The 23,389-nt window shown below is 37.2% G+C and overlaps 1 long non-coding RNA gene across 1 annotated transcript in view; it reads right to left on the reverse strand.

The window, feature by feature from the left end:
• LOC139033173 (uncharacterized) overlaps positions 1-23,389 on the reverse strand; it is a 417,354-nt gene that overhangs the window by 47,260 nt on the left and 346,705 nt on the right. The window lies entirely within an intron of this gene.

Below are 23,389 nucleotides of genomic sequence, written 5' to 3' on the forward strand. Positions count from 1 at the left end.
GCAGTGATTTTGGAGCTCCAAAAAATAAAGTCTGACACTGCTTCCACTGTTTCCCCATCTATTTCCCATGAAGCAATGGGACCAGATGCCATGATCTTAGTTTTCTGAATGTTGAGCTTTAAGCCAACTTTTTTCACTCTCTTCTTTCACTTTCATCAAGAGGCTTTTTAGTTCCTCTACACTTTCTGCCATAAGGGTGGTGTCATCTGCGTATCTGAGGTTATTGATATTTCTCCTGGCAATCTTGATTCCAGCTTGTGTTTCTTCCAGCCCAGCATTTCTCATGATGTACTCTGCATAGAAATTAAATAAGCAGGGTGACAATATACAGCCTGACATACTCCTTTCCCTATTTGGAACCAGTCTGTTGATACATGTCCAGTTCTAACTGTTGCTTTCTGACCTGCATATAGGTTTCTCAAGAGGTGGGTCAGGTGGTCTGGTATTCCTGTCTTTTGAAGAATTATCCACAGTTTATTGTGATCCACACAGTCAAAGGCTTTGGCATAGTTAATAAAGCATGCTGCTGCTAAGTCACTTCAGTCGTGTCCAACTCTGTGTGACCCGTAGACGTCAGCCCACCAGGCTCCCCCATCTCTGTGATTCTCAAGGCAAGAACACAGGAATGGGTTGTCATTTCCCTCTCCAATGAGTGAAAATGAAAAGTGAAAGTTAAGTCACTTAGTTATGTCTGACTCTTAGCAACCCCATGGACTGTAGCCTACCAGGCTCCTCCATCCATGGCATTTTTCAGGCAAGAGTACTGGAGTGGGGTGCCATTGCCTTCTCCCAATAAAGCATAAATAGATGTTTTTCTGGAACTCTCTTACTTTTTCGATGATCCAGCAGAAGTTGGCAATTTGATCTCTGGTTCCTCTGCCTTTTCTAAAACCAGCTTGAACATCTGGAAGTTCACAGTTCACGTATTGCTGAAGCCTGGCTTGGAGAATTTTGAGCATTACTTTACTAGCATGTGAGATAAGTGCAATCGTGTGGTAGTTTGAACATTCTTTGGGATTGCCTTTCTTAAGGATTGGAATGAAAACTGACCTGTTCCAGTCCTGTGGCCACTGCTGCGTTTTCCAAATTTGCTGGCATATTGAGTGCAGCACTTTCACAGCATCATCTTTCAGGATTTGAAATAGCTCAACTGGAATTCCATCACCTCCACTAGCTTTGTTCATAGTGATGCTTTCTAAGGCCCACCTGACTTCACATTCCAGGATGTCTGGCTCTGGGTGAGTGATCACATCATCATGATTATCTGGATCATGAAGATCATTTTTGTACAGTTCTTCTGTGTATTCTTGCCACCTCTTTTAAATACCCTCTGCTTCTGTTAGGTCCACACCATTTTTGTCCTTTATTGAGCCCATCTTTTCAGGAAATGTTCCCTTGGTATCTCTAATTTTCTTGAAGAGATCTCTAGTCTTTCCCATTCCGTTGTTTCCCTTTATTTCTTTGCATTTATTGCTAGTAAGGCTGTATTATCTCTCCTGGCTATTCTTTGGAACTCTGCATTCACATGGGAATATCTTTCCTTTTTTCCTTTGCTTTTCACTTCTCTTCTTTTCACAGCTATTTGTAATGCATCCTCAGACAATCATTTTGCCTTTTTGCATTTCTTTTCCATGGGGATGATCTTGATCCCTGTCTCCTGTACAATGTCACAAACCTCCGCCAATAGTTCATCAGGCACTTTGTCTATCAGATCTAGTCCCTTAAATCTATTTCTCACTTCCACTGTATAGTCATAAGGGATTTGATTTAGGTCATACCTGAATGGTCTAATGATTTTCCCTACTTTCTTCAATTTAAGTCTCAATTTATATGTAGGAAGGTCAATATGTCCCACTCTTGATCTTGGTCTGAAATGTGACTTGACTTGGCCAGTGGGATGTTAGCTGACATGATGCAACCAGAGGCTTGAAATGTGCACTTTGCCAATTGTTCAGTTACACCTCCGTCACAGCCAAAAAAGCACATGTTTCCTCTAACCTTATGCAGGATGAGAGACATAGAGCAGAGCCAAGTCACTCACTTACCACAGTTAAGAAAACATATGTCAAGGGTGCCCACTCTCACCACTACTATTCAACATAGCTTTGGAAGTTTTGGCCACAGCAATCAGAGCAGAAAAAAAAAAGTAAAAGTAATTCAGACAGGAAAAGAAGAAGTGAAACTCTCGCTGTTCACAGATGGCATGATCCTCTACATAGAAAACCCTAAAGACTCTACCAGAAAATTACTAGAGCTAATCAACGAATATAGTAAAGTAGCAGGATATAAAATTAACACAAAGAAACCCCTTGCATTCCTTTACACTAACAATGAGAAAACAGAAAGAGAAATTAAGGAAACAATAACATTCACCATTTCAACAAAAAGAATAAAATACTTAGGAGTATATCTACCTAAAAAACAAAAGACCTATACATAGAAAAGGTAAAACACTGATGAAAGAAACCAAAGAGGACACAAACAGATGGAGAAACATACCATGTTTATGGATTGGAAGAATCAATATTGCCAAAATGGCTATACTACACAAAGCAATCTATAGATTCAATGCAATCCCTATCAAGCTATCAAAGGTATTTTTCACAGAACTAGAACAAATAACTTCACAATTTGTATGGAAAAACAAAAAGCCTTGAATAGCCAAAGCAAACTTGAGAAATAAGAATGGAACTGGAGGAATCAACCTGCCTGACTTCAGACTATACTACAAAGCCACAGTCATCAAGACAATATGGTAATGGCACAAAGACAGAAATATAGATCAATGGAACAGAATTGAAAGCCCAGAGATAAATCCAAGAACTTATGGCACCTTATCTTCGACAAAGGAGGCAAGGCCATACAATGGGAAAAAAAAAAAAAAAAAAAACCTCTTTAACAAGTGGTGCTGGGAAAACTGGTCAACCACCTGTAAAAGAATGAAACTAGAGCACTTTCTAACACCATACACAAAAAATAAACTCAGAATGGATTAAAGATCTAAATGTAAGAACAGAAACTATAAAACTCCTAGAGGAGAACATAGGCAAAACACTCTCTGACATAAATCACAGCAGGATCCTCTATGACCCACCTCCCAGAATATTGGAAATAAAAGCAAAAATAAACAAATGGGACCTAATGAAACTTAAAAGCTATTGCACAACAAAGGAAACTATAAGCAAGGTGAAAAGACAGCCCTCAGATTGGGAGAAAATAATAGCAAACGAAGCAACAGACAAAGGATTAATCTCAAAAATATACAAGCAACACTTGCAGCTCAACTCCAGAACAATAAATGACCCAATTAAAAAATGGGCCAAACAACTAAACAGACATTTCTCCAAGGAAGACATACAGATGGCTAACAAACACATGAAAAGATGCTCAACATCACTCATTATCAGAGAAATGCAAATCAAAACCACAATGAGGTACCATTACACTCCAGTCAGGATGGCTGCTATCCAAAAGTCTAGAAGCAATAAATTCTGGAGAGGGTGTGGAGAAAAGGAAACCCTCTTACAATGTCGGTGGAAATGCAAACAAGTACAGCCGCTATGGAAAACAGTGTGGAGATTCATTAAAAAACTGGAATTAGAACTGCTATATGACCCAGCACTCCCACCCCTGGGCATACACATTGAGGAAACCAGATCTGAAAGAGACACGTGCACCCCAATGTTCATCACAGCACTATTTGTAATAGCCAGGACATGGAAGCAACCTAGATGCCCATCAGCAGATGAATGGATAAGGAAGCTGTGGTACATATACACCAGCGAATATTACTCAGCCATTAAAAAGAATTCATTTGAATCAGTTCTAATGAGATGGATGAAACTGGAGCCCATTATACAGAGTGAAGTAAGCCAGAAAGATAAAGACCAATACAGTATACTAATGCATATACATGGAATTTAGAAAGATGGTAATGATAACCGTATATGCAAAACAGAAAAAGAGACACAGATATACAGAACAGAATTTTGGACTCTGTGGGAGAAGGCGAGGGTGGGATGTTTCGAGAGAACAGCATCGAAACCTGTATATTATCTAGGGTGAAGCAGATCACCAGCCCAGGCTGGATGCATGAGACAAGTGCTCGGGCCTGGTGCACTAGGAAGTCCCAGAGAAATCAGGTGGAGAGGGAGGTGGGAGAAAGGGTCGAGATGGGGAATACATGTGAATCCATGGCTGATTCATGTCAATGTATGACAAAAACCACTACAATATTGTGAAGTAATTAGCCTCCAACTAATAAAAATTATTGAAAAAAAAAAAAAAAGAAGAAAGAAAATCTATGTCAGTCAGTAGGCAAAATCCCAGTCACTGGAGTGCAACTAACTAGTATCAGCAGAGCTGCCTAGGTTACAATTCCAGATACATGAGCAAAATATATGCCACTGGGATTTTGTATTTTTTTTAAAAACATACATGTATATTACCATATGTGAAATATATCACCAGTCCAAGTTTGATGCATGAAACAAGGCACTCTAAGCCAGTACACTGGGACAACCAGAAGAATGGGTTGGGGAGGGAGGTTCAGGATGGAGGAAACATGTACACCCGTGCCTAATTCATGTCAGTGTATAACAAAAAATACCATAATATTGTAATTAGCCTCCAATTAAAATAAATTATACACACACACATACACACCAAGAAATAACTGATGGAGCCTTAAATCTGTAGATTCAAATCTCTAATTAGGATAATTTCATTTTAGAATATTTTAGACTAGCTTGTGAGAGAAAGTGAGAGTGAAAGTCACTCAGTCGTGTCTGACTCTTTGCAACCCCAAGGACTTCTCCATGGAATTCTCCAAGGTAGAATACTGGAGTGGGTAGCTGTTCCCTTCTCGAGGGGATCCTCCCAACCCAGGCATCGAACCCAGGTCTCCCACACTGCAGGTGGTTTCTTTACCAGCTGAGCCAAAAGGGAAGCCCAATAGAGTAGCTTGTCTATTCCATTCATTTGGCACCTTCTTTAGGAAAACCATTTGTGAATATGCTGGTCTACACTGCTTTTCTTTCACTTCAATGTGTCTTTTCTTTCTAATCACATTTTTTTCCCTAAACTAACTTTGGTTTTCATATATCCAAATGTCATTACCATAATTACCAAATGTCATATAACATAATGTGTATATGGCTTCTAATTTTGTTTCTTTTGACCTAATGATTTTATTACTTGTTACCATTTTTTTATCTTAAGCTATGCTTCTTCACTTTCCATCTCCTTCTCTTCCCATTATCTTTCTTCAACTTTTGTGTCATCTTTGAACTCCTTTAATTTTTTTTTTCATAAAAGATTACATCTGCAAAAATTCCTTGGGTCTATGGATATTTATTTCCTGTAAAGTTTCCTGTTGTCTGGGGTAATGCCTTTTTGAATTTATATTCAGTATCTATATTTTGCATACCTGATTTTGGTTACTTATAACTGAAATATGCAGATAATGATATGGAAGTTACTCCTTAGCTAATACCATTGGAAGGAGAAAGTTTTCAGAAGCAGAAGATATTAAGAAGAGGTGGCCAGAATACACAGAAGAACTATACAAAAAAGATTTCAATGATGCAGATAACCACAATGGTGTGATCACTCATGTAGAGCCAGATATCCTGGAGTGTGAAGTGAAATGAGTCTTAAGAAGTCTTACTATCGACAAAGCTAGAGGAGGTGATGGAATTCCAGCTGAGCTATGTAAAATCCTAAAAGATCATGCTATTAAAGTGTGACACTCAATATGTCAGTAAATTTGGAAAACACAGCAGTGGCCACAGTATTAGAAAAGGTCAGTTTTCATTCCAATCCTAAAGAAAGGCAATGCCAAAGAATGTCCAAACTATTGCATAATTGCACTCATTCACAAGCTAGCAAAGTAATGCTCAAAATTCTTCAAACTTGGCTTCAACAGTACATGAACCGAGAACTTCAAGGTGTTCAAGCTATATTCAGAAAAGGCAGAAGAACCAGAGATCAAATTCCCAACATCCACTGGATCATAGAAAAAGCAAGAGAATTCCAGAAAAACATCAATTTCTGCTTCACTGACTGTGCTAAAGCCTTAGATTGTGTGGATCACAACAAACTGTGGAAAATTCTTCAAGACATGGGAATATCTGCCCACCATAATGGCCTTCTGGGAAACCTATATGCAGGTCAAGAAGCAACGGTTAAAACAAAAGATGGAACAATCCACTGGCTCCAAACTGGACAAGGACTATGTCAAGCATGTATATTGTCACCCTGCTTATTTAAATTATATACAGAATATATTATGTGAAATGACATGTTGGAAGAAGCACAAGCTGGAATCAAGATTGCAGGGAGAAATATCAATAACCTCAGATATGCAGATGACACCACCCTTATGGCAGAAAGCAAAGAGGAACTAAAGAGCCTCTTGATGAAAGTGAAAGAGGAGAGTTAAAAGTTAACAATACCATTCACCATTGCAACAAAAAGAATAAAATACTTAGGAGTATATCTACCTAAAGAAACAAAAGACCTATACATAGAAAACTATAAAACACTGATGAAAGAAATCAAAGAGGACACAAACAGATGGAGAAATATACCGTGTTCATGGATTGGAAGAATCAATATTGTCAAAATGGCTATACTACCAAAAGCAATCTATAGATTCAATGTAATCCCTATCAACCTACGAATGGTATTCTTCACAGAACTAGAACAAATAATTTCACAATTTGTATGGAAATATAAAAAACCTCAAATAGCCAAAGTAACCTTGAGAAAGAAGAATGGAACTGGAGGAATCAACCTGCCTGACTTCAGACTATACTACAAAGCCACAGTCATCAAGACAGTATGGTACTGGCACAAAGACAGAAATATAGATCAATGAAACGGAATAGAAATCCCATAGATAAATCCACGAACCTATGGTCACCTTATCTTCGACAAAGGAGGCAAGGACATACAATGGAAAAAAGACAACCTCTTTAACAAATGGTGCTGGGAAAACTGGTCAACGACCTGTAAAAGAATGAAACTAGAACACTTTCTAACACCATACACAAAAATAAACTCAAAATGGATTAAAGATCTAAATGTAAGAACAGAAACTATAAAACTCCTAGAGGAGAACATAGGCAAAAAACTCTCCGACATAAATCACAGCAGGATCCTCTATGACCCACATCCCAGAATATTAGAAACAAAAGCAAAAATAAACAAATGGGGCCTAATGAAACTTAAAAGCTTCTGCACAACAAAGGAAACTATAAGCAAGGTGAAAAGACAGCCCTCAGATTGGGAGAAAATAATAGCAAACGAAGCAACAGACAAAGGATTAATCTCAAAAATATACAAGCAACACTTGCAGCTCAACTCCAGAACAATAAATGACCCAGTAAAAAAATGGGCCAAACAACTAAACAGACATTTCTCCAAGGAAGACATACAGATGGCTAACAAACACATGAAAAGATGCTCAACGTCACTCATTATCAGAGAAATGCAAATCAAAACCACAATGAGGTACCATTACACTCCAGTCAGGATGGCTGCTATCCAAAAGTCGAAAAGCAATAAATGCTAGAGAGGGTGTGGAGAAAAGGGAACCCTCTTACACTGTCGGTGGAAATGCAAACTAGTACAGCTGCTATGGAAAACAGTGTGGAGATTTCTTAAAAAGCTGGAAATAGAACTGCCATATGACCCAGCAATCCCACTTCTGGGCATACACACTGAGGAAACCAGATCTGAAAGAGACACGTGCACCCCAATGTTCATCGCAGCACTGTTTATAATAGCCAGGACATGGAAGCAACCTAGATGCCCATCAGCAGACAAATGGATGAGGAAGCTGTGGTACATATACACCAGCGAATATTACTCAGCCATTAAAAAGAATTCATTTGAATCAGTTCTAATGAGATGGATGAAACTGGAGCCCATTATACAGAGCAATGTAAGCCAGAAAGATAAAGACCATTACAGTATACTAACACATATATATGGAATTTAGAAAGATGGTAACGATAACCCTATATGCAAAACAGAAAAAGAGACTCAGATGTATAGAACAGACTTGTGGACTCTGTGGGAGAAGGCGAGGGTGGGATGTTTCAAGAGAACAGCATTGAAACATGTATATTATCTAGGGTGAAACAGATCACCAGCCCAGGTTGGATGCATGAGACAAGTGCTCGGGCCTGGTGCACTGGGAAGACCCAGAGGGATCGGGTGGAGAGGGAGGTGGGAGGGGGGGGACCGGGATGGGGAATACATGTAAATCCATGGCTAATTCATTTCAATGTATGACAAAAACCACTGCAATGTTGTAAAGTAATTAGCCTCCAACTAATATAAATAGATGGAAAAGAAAAGAAAAAAAAGTTGGCTTAAAACTCAATATTTAAAAAAATAAGATCATGGCATCCAGTCCCATGACTTCATAGAAAATAGATGGGGAAACAAGGGAAACAGTGAGAGACTTTATTTCCCTTGGCTCCAAAGTCACTGCAGATGGTGACTGTAGCCATGAAATTAAAAGATGCTTGCTCCTTGGAAGAAAAACTATGACAAGCCTAGACAGGATGTTAAAATGCAGAGAAATCACTTTGCCAAAGAAGGCCCATACAGTCAAAGTTATGATTTTCCAGTAGTCATGTATGGATATGAGAGTTGGACCATAAAAAAGATGAGCATCAAAGAATTGATGCTTCTGAACTGTGGTCTTGGAGAGGAGTTTTGAGAGTCCCCTTGAACTGCAAGGAGATCAACACAGTCAATCCTAAAAGACATCAATACTGAATATTCTTTGGAAGGACTGATGATGAAGCTTAAGCTCCAATACTTTGGCCACCTGATGTGAAGAACTAACTCATTGGAAAAGACCCTGATGCTGGGAATGATTGAAGGCAGGAGGAGAATGGGAAGACAGAGGATGATATGGTTGGATGGCATCACTGACTCACGAGACATGAATTTGAGCAATCTCTGGGACATGATGATGGACAGGGAAGCCTTGTATGCTATAGTCCATGGGGTTTCAAAGAATCGGATACAAATGAATGGATGAACAACAACAACAAATTTTCTGAAAAATAGTCTGGCAAGCGTGAAGGGTATAAGAGAATCAGTCAACATTCAATGCAGGTCTGTGATCATTTTCTCTACATCTCAGCACTTCCTGAAATATTCTAATTAAAGAACATTTTTCCTCTCAATTGGCAGGATTAAATAAATTAGTGTAGTCTTTGATATGGGCACTTTAATCAAGGATTATTGACTGAATTCTTAAGAATACTGACATATTTTTAGGGAAATCTATTTACTACCCAAGCTCTGAAGGAGCATATTTTAGTTTCCTTTTCCTCTTTTCTTGAGTTCTTAAAGAGCATTTCATGACCATCCTTCCCTTCACTCAAATGTTACAGTACATTTTCTTAAACTTATGATTTAGGCAATTTGGGGCTTCTCCATGTTTGTGTCACTGAAGAATAAGTTTTCTATTTTCTTTTTTTTTTTTTGATGTTCCCAGTGAGATTCAGAAAGGACGATTTAAATCAAAATGATTTTACTCCAATTTCATTCATATGTAAATCTTCAGTGTTCAACTTAAATGTAAAAAAAATATGTAAATTCAAGATATTGAAGCATGCTCATCTGAACAAAGTTAATTAATTTACCCAAAATGGTTCAAATGTTTAGTATACTGTAATCTAGCAGAATTCTATTAGGTTGCATAATTGTATGATCTTCACCTCTAAGTTAAAAAAAAATCCTCCACAAAACTATTTCATCTCTTCCTGTACTGGCAGGTGGTTGTTTACCACTAGTGCCATGAAGCCCTCATCTCTTCCTATCATTGGAAAAAACTAGAAATTTAACAGAAATTTACAGAATTTCTCCTTTATTTTCAGGAGTTAAAAGTCTGAATTATTCTTAGCAAAGTGAACAAGAAACTACTTTATCTTCTTTTATTTATTTTTCCATTCAGTACACTTTGAAAAAAGAAAATGGAATGACTGTATTGCAAGACCCATTATTCATGGTGCTACTGGTGAGATGATGAAAAAACCATTGCTTCTAAAGGGAAGAACAAAACAAGTAAGATCACTGACACTTTGATTTTCCTTTGAGGTAGAAAAAGATGTAATTCAACTTAAAAAGACCTTTTTCACTCCGTATCCTGAGGTTATACTATTATCTCGGATAGAATATCAACACATTTTCTATACTTAGGCGGAAAACTGAGTGCCAAATGTTCAGACTCTTTGGTTAAAATATGTGACAGAAGCAAGCCTCTTACTATGATGTGAAATAACTACATTTAGCATTGAAACCATTTTTTTTTCTAACAACGTTTTTATGTTTATAAAAGAATATCATAAGATAATATCAATAACCTCAAATATGCAGATGACACCACCCTTATGACAGAAAGTGAAGAGAAACTAAAGAGCCTCTTGATGAAAGTTAAAGACAAGAGTGAAAAAGTTGGCTTAAAACTCAGCATTCAGAAAACAAAGATCATGGTTTCTGGTCCCATCACTTCTTGGCAAGTAGATGGGGAAAAAATGGAAACAGTGAGAGACTTTATTTTGGGGGGCTCCAAAATCACTGCAGATGGTGACTGCAGCCATGAAATTAAAAGATGCTTGCTCCTTGGAAGGAAAGCTATGAACAACCTAGATAGCATATTAAAAAACAGAGACATTACTTTGGTGACAAATATCCATCTAGTCAAAGCTATGTAGTCATGTATAGGTGTATGAGTAGGACCCTAAAGAAAGCTGAGTGCCGAAGAATTGATGCTTTTGAACTGTGGTGTCAGTGAAGACTCTTGAAAGTCCCTTGGACTGCAAGGAGGTCAAACCAGTCAAGAAAGGAAATCAGTTCTGAATATTCATTGGAAGGATTGATGCTGAAGCTGATGCTCCAACACTTTGGCCACCTGATGTGAAGAACTGACTCATTGGAAAAGACCCTGGTGCCTGGAAAGATTGAAGGCAGGAGGAGCAGGGGATGACAGAGGATTAGATAGGTGGATGGCATGACCGACTCAATGGACATGAGCCTGAGCAAGCTCTGGGAGTTGGTGATAGACAGGGAAGCCTGGTGTGCTTCAATCCAGGGGGTTGCAAAGAGTTAGACACAACTGAGTGACTGAACTGAACTGAAAATATCTGTGATAGGCCATTGGCCAGGCCTGCTACAGACAATAAGGATGCATTAAGAAAGAGAAATTAGATATACATAACCATGTGTTAAGTAATGATTTACCTTATTTGGAAATAGTTAAACTATTAAACATTTAGACTTGTCCTTCTTTCTGCTTGCTTTTATGAATTAAATCCCTTTCATTTTTTCCCTAGATAAATCCTGATATGATTCCATGAACTGCTTGGGAGGCATCACACATCTGAATCATTCTCCCATTTGTCTCCTTTAACTACTGTTTCCTTTACACATATTATTAACAGTTTCAGTAATTAGAGTAAAGGGAATGAATTCCACTTAGGCTTATCTGAGTCATAAGTCATAAGTCTCTCCTATTTTCAAGCCTGAAATTATCCATAGACCTCTTTTGCCTGGCTCTAAAAATAAAGGAAAGAGCACAAGACAGACATGTCAGATAGATCAAGAAGTGTATGCATGGATATATATATATACACACACACACACACACACACACACATATATATATATATGAATTGGAAGTATACTATATACTGTAGACCATTTTGTATGCACATTTTTCCATTTAACATTATATCACAAACTTTCAATTTCCAAGAAGCATACTTATTGAGTCAAGAAGTATAAATATTTAAAGCAATTCATATATATTTCCAACTTCCTTTATAGAAAGTATATTAATTTCCATTTCTACATGCAGTTTATCAGAATGCTGGATTGACACCAAACTTTAGCTACTACTAGGTATTAACACTTGTAAAAAACATGGTATGGTGATATTGATTAGCAAAATTGCAAGAGTAGGAAGCTCCAAGCTCTGGTTCACCTATAGAAATATATATATATATATATATATATATATAATTTATTATACTACATATTTATATTTATATATTATATATTTATTATATATATGTATAAATTTATACATATATATAAATTATGTATATAATTTAACCATTGCTGCTGCTGCTGCTAAGTCACTTCAGTTGTGTCTGACTCTGTGTGACCCCATAGATGGCAGACTACCAGGCTCCCCCGTCCCTGGGATTCTCCAGGCAAGAATACTGGAGTGAGTTGCCATTTCTTTCTCCAATGCATGAAAGTGAAAAGTGAAAGTGAAATCGCTCAGTCATTTCCGACTCTTTGCGACCCCATGGTCTGCAGCCTACCAGACTCCTCCATCCATGGGATTTTCGAGGCAAGAATACTGGAGTGGGATGTCATTGCCTTCTCAGAATTTAACCATTAGCTATCTGAAAAACTTTGTGGAAGCTCTGAAAAACAATCAAAGTTTTATGGCAAATAAGCAAACATTCAATCAAGAAAAAGCCATCTTAAAAATGGTAGGAAAGTTTTAATTTCACTCTGCATGGTGTGGCTGAGATGGTCTCCATCTTGAATGATAGGAAGTCAGCTTGTAGTCCTATATCTGGAATGGCAGGAGCATAGCATATCTTATTTATAAATTATCATGTATCTAAGTGGCCTGGGTATACCTGAAGGGTGTGGCCACTCATAAAATCTACAATGAGGTTACATACCCAAATATACTTGGGGCAAGAGATTCTGAGTTAAGACACAACACACAATATAAGGCCCAGATAATATGGGGTATGACTTCTTGGGAAATTAGGGCATTCAGAAGCAGCAGCATATATGGGAAAATTTGAAAGCCACATGCATGTCCAGACAGAATGCATAGTCAGAAAACTCTTGAAAAGATCTTCATCTTTCATCTGGATCCTACTAGGCTCAGAAAAAGTATAGCTATTTGGTAAAGAAATGATGCAGTTGGAAAATAATCAGAAAGACTGAGAAAGAGTTTGCTCACTTTCTTTTTATTTAGGTGGGGCAGAGTGATTGGGATTTTTGTCCCTTTCAGCTCCTTGCATTCAGGGAATTATCTGTCAAAGCATTACCTGTATATGAGCTAAGAAAAAGATTCTTCATACATATGACAAGGGATAGCCTTTGGAAAAAACTCGTTTTAGAATGGTTTCAAAACTGATTACTACAGCCATCAACAAAGCAAACATTACAAGCCCTTGGGTAGGAAAACTATTTAATTTCCTTAATTATTGCATTATAATTAAATACCCAATTTTCAAAAAGAAACCAATATGGGATACAAGGAAAAGGAAATGTGGTCAGTCAAAAGAATAAATTAAATTGACAGAAATTATTCATGAAGAAACTTTGACATAGAATTTACTAGGATAAGAATTTAAAACAACTGCATTAACATGCACAAAAAACTAAAGAAAAAACAACAAAAGGAAATCGGAAAATTGATATGTGAACAATGAGAGTAACAACAAAGAGAAAGACATAAAAATTAATAAAATAGAAATTCTTAAGCCAAAAAATACAATAATTGACATAAAAATTCACTAGACAGTTTCAGTACCAAATATGATTAGAGATAAGAAATATCACTGAACCTTTGGGGAGGGGTCCTAAGATGGCAGAGGAATAGGATAGTGAGACCACTTTCTCCCCCACAAATTCATCAACAGATCATTTGAACACTGAGCAAATACCACAGAACAACTTCTGAACACTGGCAGAGGACACCAGGCACCCAGAAATGCAGCCCATTCTCTTTGAAAGGAGGTAGGACAAAATATAAAAGATAAAAAGAGAGAGAAGAGTTAGGGATGGAGACCAGTCCCAGGTAAGGAGTCGTAAAAGAGGAGAAGTTTCCAAACACCAGGAATCCCTCTCACCCATGGGTCTGTGGGGAGTTTTGGAATCTCAGAGGGCAACATAACCAGGAGGAAAAAATAAATAAATAAAATCCACAGATAATGCAGCTAATTGCAACTACCAGCAGAGAAGTAGCCCATACCCTCACGCCTGCCACCAGCAACCAGGGGCTGAACAGGGAGGTGCAGGCTGCATTGCTTAGGGTAAGGACCAGGCCTGAATGGCCTGAGGGCAATCTGAGGGAGCTAATGTGAGCTAGCAACCCAAACCGCGGGATAGCCAGAGAGAGAGGGACAGAGAGAGAGAAAAATAAAAAAAGAGGAAAGAGAGAGACAGAGAGAACTTTCCCGTGAAAAGTTATAACCTAAGGCAATTCCAGGCCCGTTCACAGAACAAAGAACTGAGCTAATACCAGAGGAAAGCTAGCTGGCAGTGGACCAGACCATCCCCCACTGGAGGTAGGGAGGCACGTGGGCGACAGCCAGAGCTTGAAGGCAAGGGACAAACTCAGCCTCAGAGATGGCATCCTCTACCAAACTGCAACCAGGCTCACAGTTGCTAAGCAAGTCTTCTGGGATCCTGGACAGTTGACATCAGCCAAGAAGGTCACAACCAGAGATCAGCTCCCCAGAGAAGACACACAGCACACCTGAGACATCGTTCCCACTGTGTACCCAGGAAACCGAGCAGCTGGGAATGAGGAGGTGGTAAGACACACTGCCCCACGTAGGGAGTGTGTGCTTGCCAAGCACATGGTCGCCTGAGCTGCTTGGACCTGGGAAAGGCACAAAATGCAGGCCCAAATGTGCCTGTGCCTTTGTGGAGTACCCGAGAAGCTGAACCTGGGTGGCATTAGGCCTGGGAAGTGCACTCAACCCAGGGCCTGCTTTAGACAGATCCCTGGCAGAACAACCTGGAGCCTAAGCAGTGAAGACCAGGAAAGTACACTCGCCATGAGCAGGGGCTAACCCAGTGTGGCCCAGACACTGTGAGCACTCCCAACACATGCCAGTGATATTTGTTTGCAGTGTTCCTCCCTCCCCGCAGCACAACTGAACAAGGGAGCCTAAATAAATGACCACCTTCACCCCATTGTGTCAGGGCAGAAGTTAGATACTGAACATATTTGCAAAAAGAGGAGGCTAAAATAAACAAAGAAGAGGGAATCGCTTTGGAAATGACAGGTGCAACAGATTAAAACCCTGTAGTTAGCATTGGCTACATTAGAAGGGTCCTTTAGACCTTGAGAAGAGGTATAAGATGGAACAAGGAACTATCTGAAACTGAATTAACCCCACACTGTCATCAACAGCTCCAGAGAAATATCTAGATATATTTTACTATTATCATTTTTAAAGTTTTTTTTTATTTTTTAAATTCTTTATTACTCCTTTAATTTTCCTTTTTAAAACCTGTTACTTTGCAAAAAAAAGAGACCCTATTTTTAAAGCGAATTTTATATATTATTTTTTATAACTTTCAAGATTTTGTCTTTTTTTTTAATACCGTATTTTTGAGAGTCTAACCTCTACACTGGATTTGTAATGTTTGCTTTTTGGTATTTGTTATCAGTTATGTACCTTTAAGAATTAAATCTAGAGTACCCATTTTTACTTAGGAGTATGATTACTAGCCTGATGGCTCTCTCACTCTTTTGACTCTCTTTTTTTCTCCCCAAGGTCACCTGTATCCCCTCCCTCCCCCTTCTCTTCTCTTTTTAACTCTGTGAATCTCTTTGGGTGTTCTGGACTGTGGAGAAAACTCAGGGAACTGATAACAGGCTAGATTGGTCTCTCTCCATTTGACTACCCCTCTTCTCATCCTAGTCACCTCTATCTCCTTCCTCATTTTTCTCTTCTCTATGGAATTCTGTGAACTTCTCAGAGTGTTCCAGACTGTGAAGAGCAAATAAGGAATTGATTACTGGCTCGATGGTTCTCTCCACTTTTGATTCCCACTCTTCTCCTCCTGGTCACCTCTTTCTCCCTCCTCCCTCTTCTCTTCCCCATGTAACTCTGGGAACCTCTCTAGGTGTCCCCTACTGTGGAGAATCTTTTCACCATTAGCCTAGTTGTTTTATCATTGGTGCTGTATGGATGGAGAAGTTTTGAGGCTACTGTAAGAATAAGACTGAAAGCCAGAGGCAAGAGGCTTAAATACAAAACATCAGAACACCAGAAAACTCCTGACTTCAAAGAACATTAATCAACAAGAGCTCATTCAAAACCCTCCATACATACACTGAAATCAAGCTCCACCCAAGAGCCAACAAGTTTCAGAGCAAGACATACGAGGTTATTTACAACACAGCAGGAACATAAATGAAGGGGAGCCAAAATTCACAACGCAGCACAAAAATACAGGTGGCCAAATGTCACACCAAACCCATAGACACCTAAAAATTCACTACTGAACACTTTACTGCACTCCAGAGAGAAGAGATCCAGCTCCACCCACCAGAACACCAACACAAGCTTCCCTAACCAGGAAACCTTGACAAGCCACTTGTTCAACCCCACCCACAGGGAGGAACCTCCACAATAAAGAGGAACCACAAACTTCTAGCATACAGAAAGGCTACCACAAGCACAGCAACCTAAACAAGGTGAAAAGGTATAGAACTATTCAGCAGGTAAAGGAACATGATAAAAACCCATCAACCCAAACAAAAGAGGAGGAGATAGGGAGTCTACCTGAAAAAAGAATTCAGAAAAATGATAATAAAAATGATTCAAAATCTAGAAAACAAAATGGACTTACAAATAAATAGTTTGGAGACAAGGATTGAGAAGATGCAAGAAAAGTTTAACAAGGACCTAGAAGAAATAAAAAAGGAATCAATGAGTAAGGCAATACTGAGATCAAAAGCACTCTGTAGGGAACCAACAGTACAATAACTAAGGTAGAAGATAGAGTAAGTGAGGAGGAAGAGAGAATGGTAGAAATAAATGAAGCAGAGAGGGGGAAAAAAGGAATTAAAAGAAATGAGAACAACCTCAGAAACATCTGGGACAATGTTAAATGGACCAGCATTCGAATCATAGGAATCACAGAAGAAGACATCAAAACGAAATGTCATGAGAAATTACTTGTGTAGATAACAGTTGAAATCTTCCCTAAAATGGGGAAGAAAATAGGCACACAAGTCCAAGAAACCCAGAGAGTGCCAAACAGGGCAAACCCAAGGCAAAACACAGAAAGACACATATCAATCAAATTAACGAAGATCAGACACAAAGAACAAATATTAAAATCAGCAAGGGAAAAAATAACAAAAACTCACAAGGGGATCCCCATAAGGATAACAGCTGATCTTTTAATAGAAACTCTTCAAGCCAGAAGGGAATGGCAGGACATACATAACATGATGAAAGAGAAAAACCTACAACCCAGATTACTGTACCAAGCAAGGATCTCATTTAAATATGAAGGAGAAATAAAAAACTTTACAGACAAGCAAAAGCTGAGAGAATTCAGCACTACCAAACCAGCTCTCCCACAAATGCTGAAGGATCTTCTCTAGACAGGAAACACAGAAAAGATTTATAAACTCGAACCCAAAACAACAAAGTAAATGGTAACACAATCATATGTATTAATAATTACCTTAAATGTAAATGGGTTGAATGCCTCAAGCAAAAGACAAAGACTGGCTGAATGGATACGAAAATGAGACCCCTATATATGCTGTCTAAAAGAGACCCACCTCAAACCTAGGGACACACACAGAATGAAAGTGAAGGACTGGAAAATGATATGTCATGAAAATGAAGACCAAAAGAAAGCAGAAGTAGCAATACTCATATCAGATAAAAAAAGAGACAAAGAGGGACAATACATAAGCTCATACGAACAATTCAAGAATAAGTATAACAATTATTAATATATATGCAACCAACATAGGAGCACCGCAATATGTAAGGCAAATGCTAACAAATATGAAAGGGGAACTTAACAGTAACACAATAACAGCAGTAGACTTTACTACCCTATTCTCACCTATGGGTAGATCAACTAAACAGAAAATTAGAAACACAAACTTTAAATGATACAATGGACCAGTTAGACCTAATTGAAATCTATAGGACATTGCACCCTAAAACAATGAATTTCAGCTTTTTCGCAAGTGGACACCGAACCTTCTCCAGGACAGATCACATCCTGGGCCATAAATTTAGCCTTAGTAAATTAAAAAAAAAATGATATCTCAATCATATTTCTGATCACAATGTGGTAAGATTAGATGTCAACTAAAGGAAAAACAAAACAAAACAAAACTATCAAAAACACAAACATATGGAGGCTAAATAGCACACTTCGGAATAACCAACAAATCACAGAAGAAATCAAAAAACAAATCAAAAATGCATAGAAACGGAACAAAACAAAAACACAACAACCCAAAAACTATGGGACACTGTAAAAGCAGTGCTAAGGGGAAGGTTCATAGCAATACAAGCCTACCTCAAGAAACAGGAGTGAAATCAAATAAATAATCTAACTCTACACCTAAAGCAACTAGAAAAAAAAAGAGAAAAAAATGAAGCACCCCAGGATTAGTAGAAGGAAAGAAATCATAAACATTTGGACAGAAATAAATGCAAAAGAAACAAAGAAAACCATAGCCAAAATCAAGAAAGTTAAAAGCTGGTTCTTTGAGAAGATAATTAAAATTGACAAACCATTATCCAGACTCATCATGAGAAAAGGGAGAAGAATCAAATCAACAAAATTAAAAATGAAAATGGATAAATCACAACAGATAACACAGAAATACAAAGGATCATAAGAGACTACTATTAGCAACTATACACCAATAAAATGGACAACTTGGAAGAAATGGATGAATTCTTAGAAAAGTATAACATTCCAAAATGGAACCAGGAAGAAACAGAAAATAGTAACAGACTCATCACAAGCACAGAAATTGAAAGTGTAATCATAAATCTTCCAAAGAACAAAAGCCTAGGACCAGGTGACTTCACAGTTAAATTCTGCCAAAAATTTAGAGAAGAGCTAACAACTATCCTACTCATACTCTTCCAGGAAATTGCACAGGAAGGTAAACTTCCAAACTCATTCGATGAGGCCACCATCCTCCTAATGCCAAAACAAGAAAAAAAACAACATAAAAAGAAGACTACAGGCCAATATCACTGATGAACATAGATGCAAAACTCCTCAACAAAATTCTAGCAAACAGAATCCAACAACATATTAGAAAGGATCATACATCGTGACGAAGTGGGCTTTATCCTAGGGAAGCAAGGATTCTTCAATACTTGCAAATCAATCAATGTGACACACCACATTAGCAAATTGAAAGTTAAAAACCGTATGATTATCTCAATAAATGCAGAGAAATCCTTTGACAAAATTAAACATCCATTTATGATAAAAATCCTCTAGAAAGTTGGCATAGAAGGAACATAACATAATAAAAGCCATATATGATAAACCTACAGCAAACATTATCCTCAGTGGTAAAAAAAAAATTGAAAGCATTTCCCCTAAAGTCAGGAATAAGACAAGGGTGCCCACTCTCACCACTACTATTCAACATAGTTTTGGCAGTTTGGGCCACAGAAATCAGAGCAGAAAAAAAAAAATAAAAAGAATCCAGATTGGAAAAGAAGAAGTAAAACTTGCACTGTTTGAATATGGCATGATCCTCTACATAGAAAACCCTAAAGACTCCACCAGAAAGTTACTAGAGCTAATCAGTGAATATAGTAAAGTTGCAAAATATAAAAGTGACACACAGAAATCCCTTGCATTCCTGTACAATAACAATGAGGAAAGAGAAAGAGAAATTAAGGAAGCAATTCCATTCACTATTGCCACAAAAAGAATAAAGTACTTAGGAATAAATCTACCTAAAGAAACAAAAGACCTGTATATAGAAAACTATAAAACACTGATGAAAGAAATCTAAGATGACACAAATAGATGGAGAATATACCATGTTCATGGATCAGAAGAATCAATATAGTGAAAAGGAGCATACTACTCAAAGCAATCTATAGATTCAATGCAGTCCCTATCAAGTAGCCAACAGTATTTTTTCACAGAACTAGAACAAATAATTTCACAATTTGTATGGAAATACAAAAAACCTCGAATAGCCAAAGCAATCTTGAGAGAAAAGAATAGAACTGGAAGAATCAACCTGCCTGACTTCAGGCTATAACAAAGAAACAGTCATAAAGACAGTATGGTACTGGCACAAAGACAGAAACGTAGATCAATGGAACAAAATAGAAATCCCAGAGATAAACCCACACTCCTATGAACACCTCATCTTTAACAAAGGAGGCAAAATATACAATGGAGAAAAGACAACCTCTTTAACAAGTGGTGCTGGGAAAACTGGTCAACCACTTGTAAAAGAAATGAAACTAGAACACTTTCTAACACCATACAAAAAACTAAACTCAAAATGTATTATAGATCTAAATTTAAGACCAGAAACTATAAAACTCTTATAGGAAAACATAGGCAAAACACTCTCTGACATAAATCATAGCAGGATCCTCTATGACCCACCCCCCAGAATAATGGAAATAAAAGCAAAAATAAACAAATGGGACCTAATTAAACTTAAAAGCTTTTGCACAACGAAGGAATCTATAACCAAGGTGAAAAGACAACTTTCAGAATGGGAGAAAATAATAGCAAATGAAGCAACTGACAGAGAATTAATCTCAAAAATATACAAGCAATTCCTGCAGCTCAATTCCAAAAAATTAAGGGACCCAATAAAAAAAAAAAAAAATGGGCCAAAGAACTAAACAAACATTTCTCCAAGAAAGGCATACAGATGGCTAACAAACACATGAAAAGATTCTCAACATCACTCATTAATAGAGAAATGCAAGTCGAAACCACAATGAGGGTACCATGTCACATCGGTCAGAATGGCTGTTATCAAAAAGTCTAAAAACAATAGATGCTGGAGAGGGTGTGGAGAAAAGGGAACCCTCTTACACTGTTGGTGGGAATGCAAACTAGTACAGCCACTATGGAGAACAGTGTGGAGATTCCTTAAAAAAAAAAAAAAACTGGAAATAGAACTGCCATATGACCCAGCAATCCCACTGCTGGGCATACACACCGAGGAAACAGAATTGAAAGAGACACGTATACCCCAATGTTCATCACAGCACTGTTTACAATAACCAGGACATGGAAGCAACCTAGATGTCCATCAGCAGACAAATGGATAAGAAAGCTGTGGTACATAGCCACAATGGAATATTACTCAGCTATTAGAAAGAATGCATTTGAATCAGTTCTAGTGAGGTGGATGAAACTGGAGCCTATCATACAGAGTGAAGTGAGTCAGAAAGAAAACACCAATACAGTATATTAATGCACATATATTAATTTAGAAAGATAGTAATGATGACCCTATATGTAAGACAGCAAAAGAGACACAGATGTAAAGGACAGACTTTTGGACTCTGTTGGAGAAGTAGAGGGTGGGATGATTTAGGGGACTAGCATTGAAACGTGTTTATTATCATATGTGAAATAGATTGTCAGTCAGGTTTGATGCATGATACAGGGTGCTCAGGGCTGGTGCACTGGGATGACCCTGAGGGATACGATGGGAAGGGAGGTGGTAGGGATGGTAAGGATGGGGAACACATATACACCTATGACTGATTCCTGTGAATGTATGGCAAAAACCACCACAATATTGTAAAGCAATTAGCCTCCAATTAAAATAAATTAAAAAAAAAGATACATCATCGAACTTAATGACAGGCTAATTGAAATCATCAAGTCTTAGCAGCAAAAAAAAAAAAAAAAAAAAATTGAAGAAAGCCTAAAGGACTTGTGAGACTATGGGATATCATCAAGCAGCAACAGCAGTATGAAATCTCCAGAGAGAGACGAGTATAAGAAATGGGAAGAAAAGATTATTTGAATAATTGATGGTAGAAAGCTTCCTAAATTTGAGGAAAGAATTGAATTGCAAAATCCAAAAATTTTGAAGAACTCTAAATTAGATAAAATCAGATATCTATAGAAAGACACATTATAATCAACCTTACAAAAGACAAAATAGAGAATCTTGAAAGCAGCAAGAGAAACAACTCATTACATAATACAAATCCTCAATACAATTATCAGTGGATTTCTCAGAAGAAAGCTTGTAGTACAGAAAGCAGTAGGATGATATATTTAAATGCTAAAAAACTATTAAATTAGAATACTACAACAGGAAAACTGTTCTTCAAATATGAGAAATAAATTTCCAGGAAAATGAAAGCTGAGAGTGTTCACTGTCACTAGATCTTCCCTACAAGTAGTGTTAAATTAGGGAGCCCTTTATGTTGCAATAAAGTTACAACCAATAGAAATCTGAAGCCATGTGAAGATATAAAGATAGCCAGTAAATATACAGACAAATATAAAATCTAATATTGTAATCTTGGTTTATATCACTTTTAATTTTCTACAGATTAGACATAAAATACATAATAAATAATTATAAATCTATGTTATTGGTCACACAATGTGATGAAGTTGAAATTCATGGTATCAGTTTTATAAAGGGTGTGGGGCTTTATAGAAGTAGAGTTGTTTCTTGCTATTTGAGTTAAATTGCTATGAAATCAAACTGGAGAGTATAACGTTCGCATGTTACAGATAGTTCTCATTGTAAGAACAAAAAAATAATTATAAAATATACAAAGGAAATGAGCAGATAATTAGAATATTCAATATAAAGAATTAACTCATTTATTAAAAGGTATAATTGACATAATTTGAGACCAAAAAGCTATAAGACATAAAGAAAAAATAGAAAAAAATGGGTATAATATAAAGGGTAAGTTGACAGATTGGATAAAAAAAAATGATACAATTATATACTATCTAAAAGAAACTCACTGTAGATCTAAAGATGTAAGTATGTTGGAAGAGAAAAAGATATTTCATGTGAATAATAATCAAAGGAGAACAGGGGTTGTTCACTATATTTATAACATGAAAAATAGAGTTTAAGTCAAAAACTCTCATGGTACAAAGAAGGACTTCATATATTGATAGAGATTTAATTCAGCAACATGATGTAACAATTATAAGTATAGGCACCAAACACCAGAGCACTAAAGCATGAAACAAACTGAGAGAACTGAGAGGAGAAACAGATAGCAACATACAAATAATTGGACACTGTAATACTCCACTTTCAATTATGGACAGAAAAACCATACAGAAGATCAGTAAGGATATAGAGGACTTGAACAACAGTACAGATCAAATTAATCTAATAGACAAATACAAAATACTTTAATAAACAACAACTACAAAATATACATTTTTCTCAAGTACAATTGGAACATTCTCCAGAAAACCATGAAACTGGTCTTAATAAATTAAAAAACCAAGAAACTGGTCTTAATAAATTAAAAAAAATAATTTAAAGTGCACAGTATGTTTTTCTGAACATAATATAATGAAACTAGAAAGGAATAACATAAGG

Source organism: Odocoileus virginianus, chromosome X (assembly GCF_023699985.2).
Source record: "Odocoileus virginianus isolate 20LAN1187 ecotype Illinois chromosome X, Ovbor_1.2, whole genome shotgun sequence".
Classification (NCBI taxonomy): domain Eukaryota; kingdom Metazoa; phylum Chordata; class Mammalia; order Artiodactyla; family Cervidae; genus Odocoileus; species Odocoileus virginianus.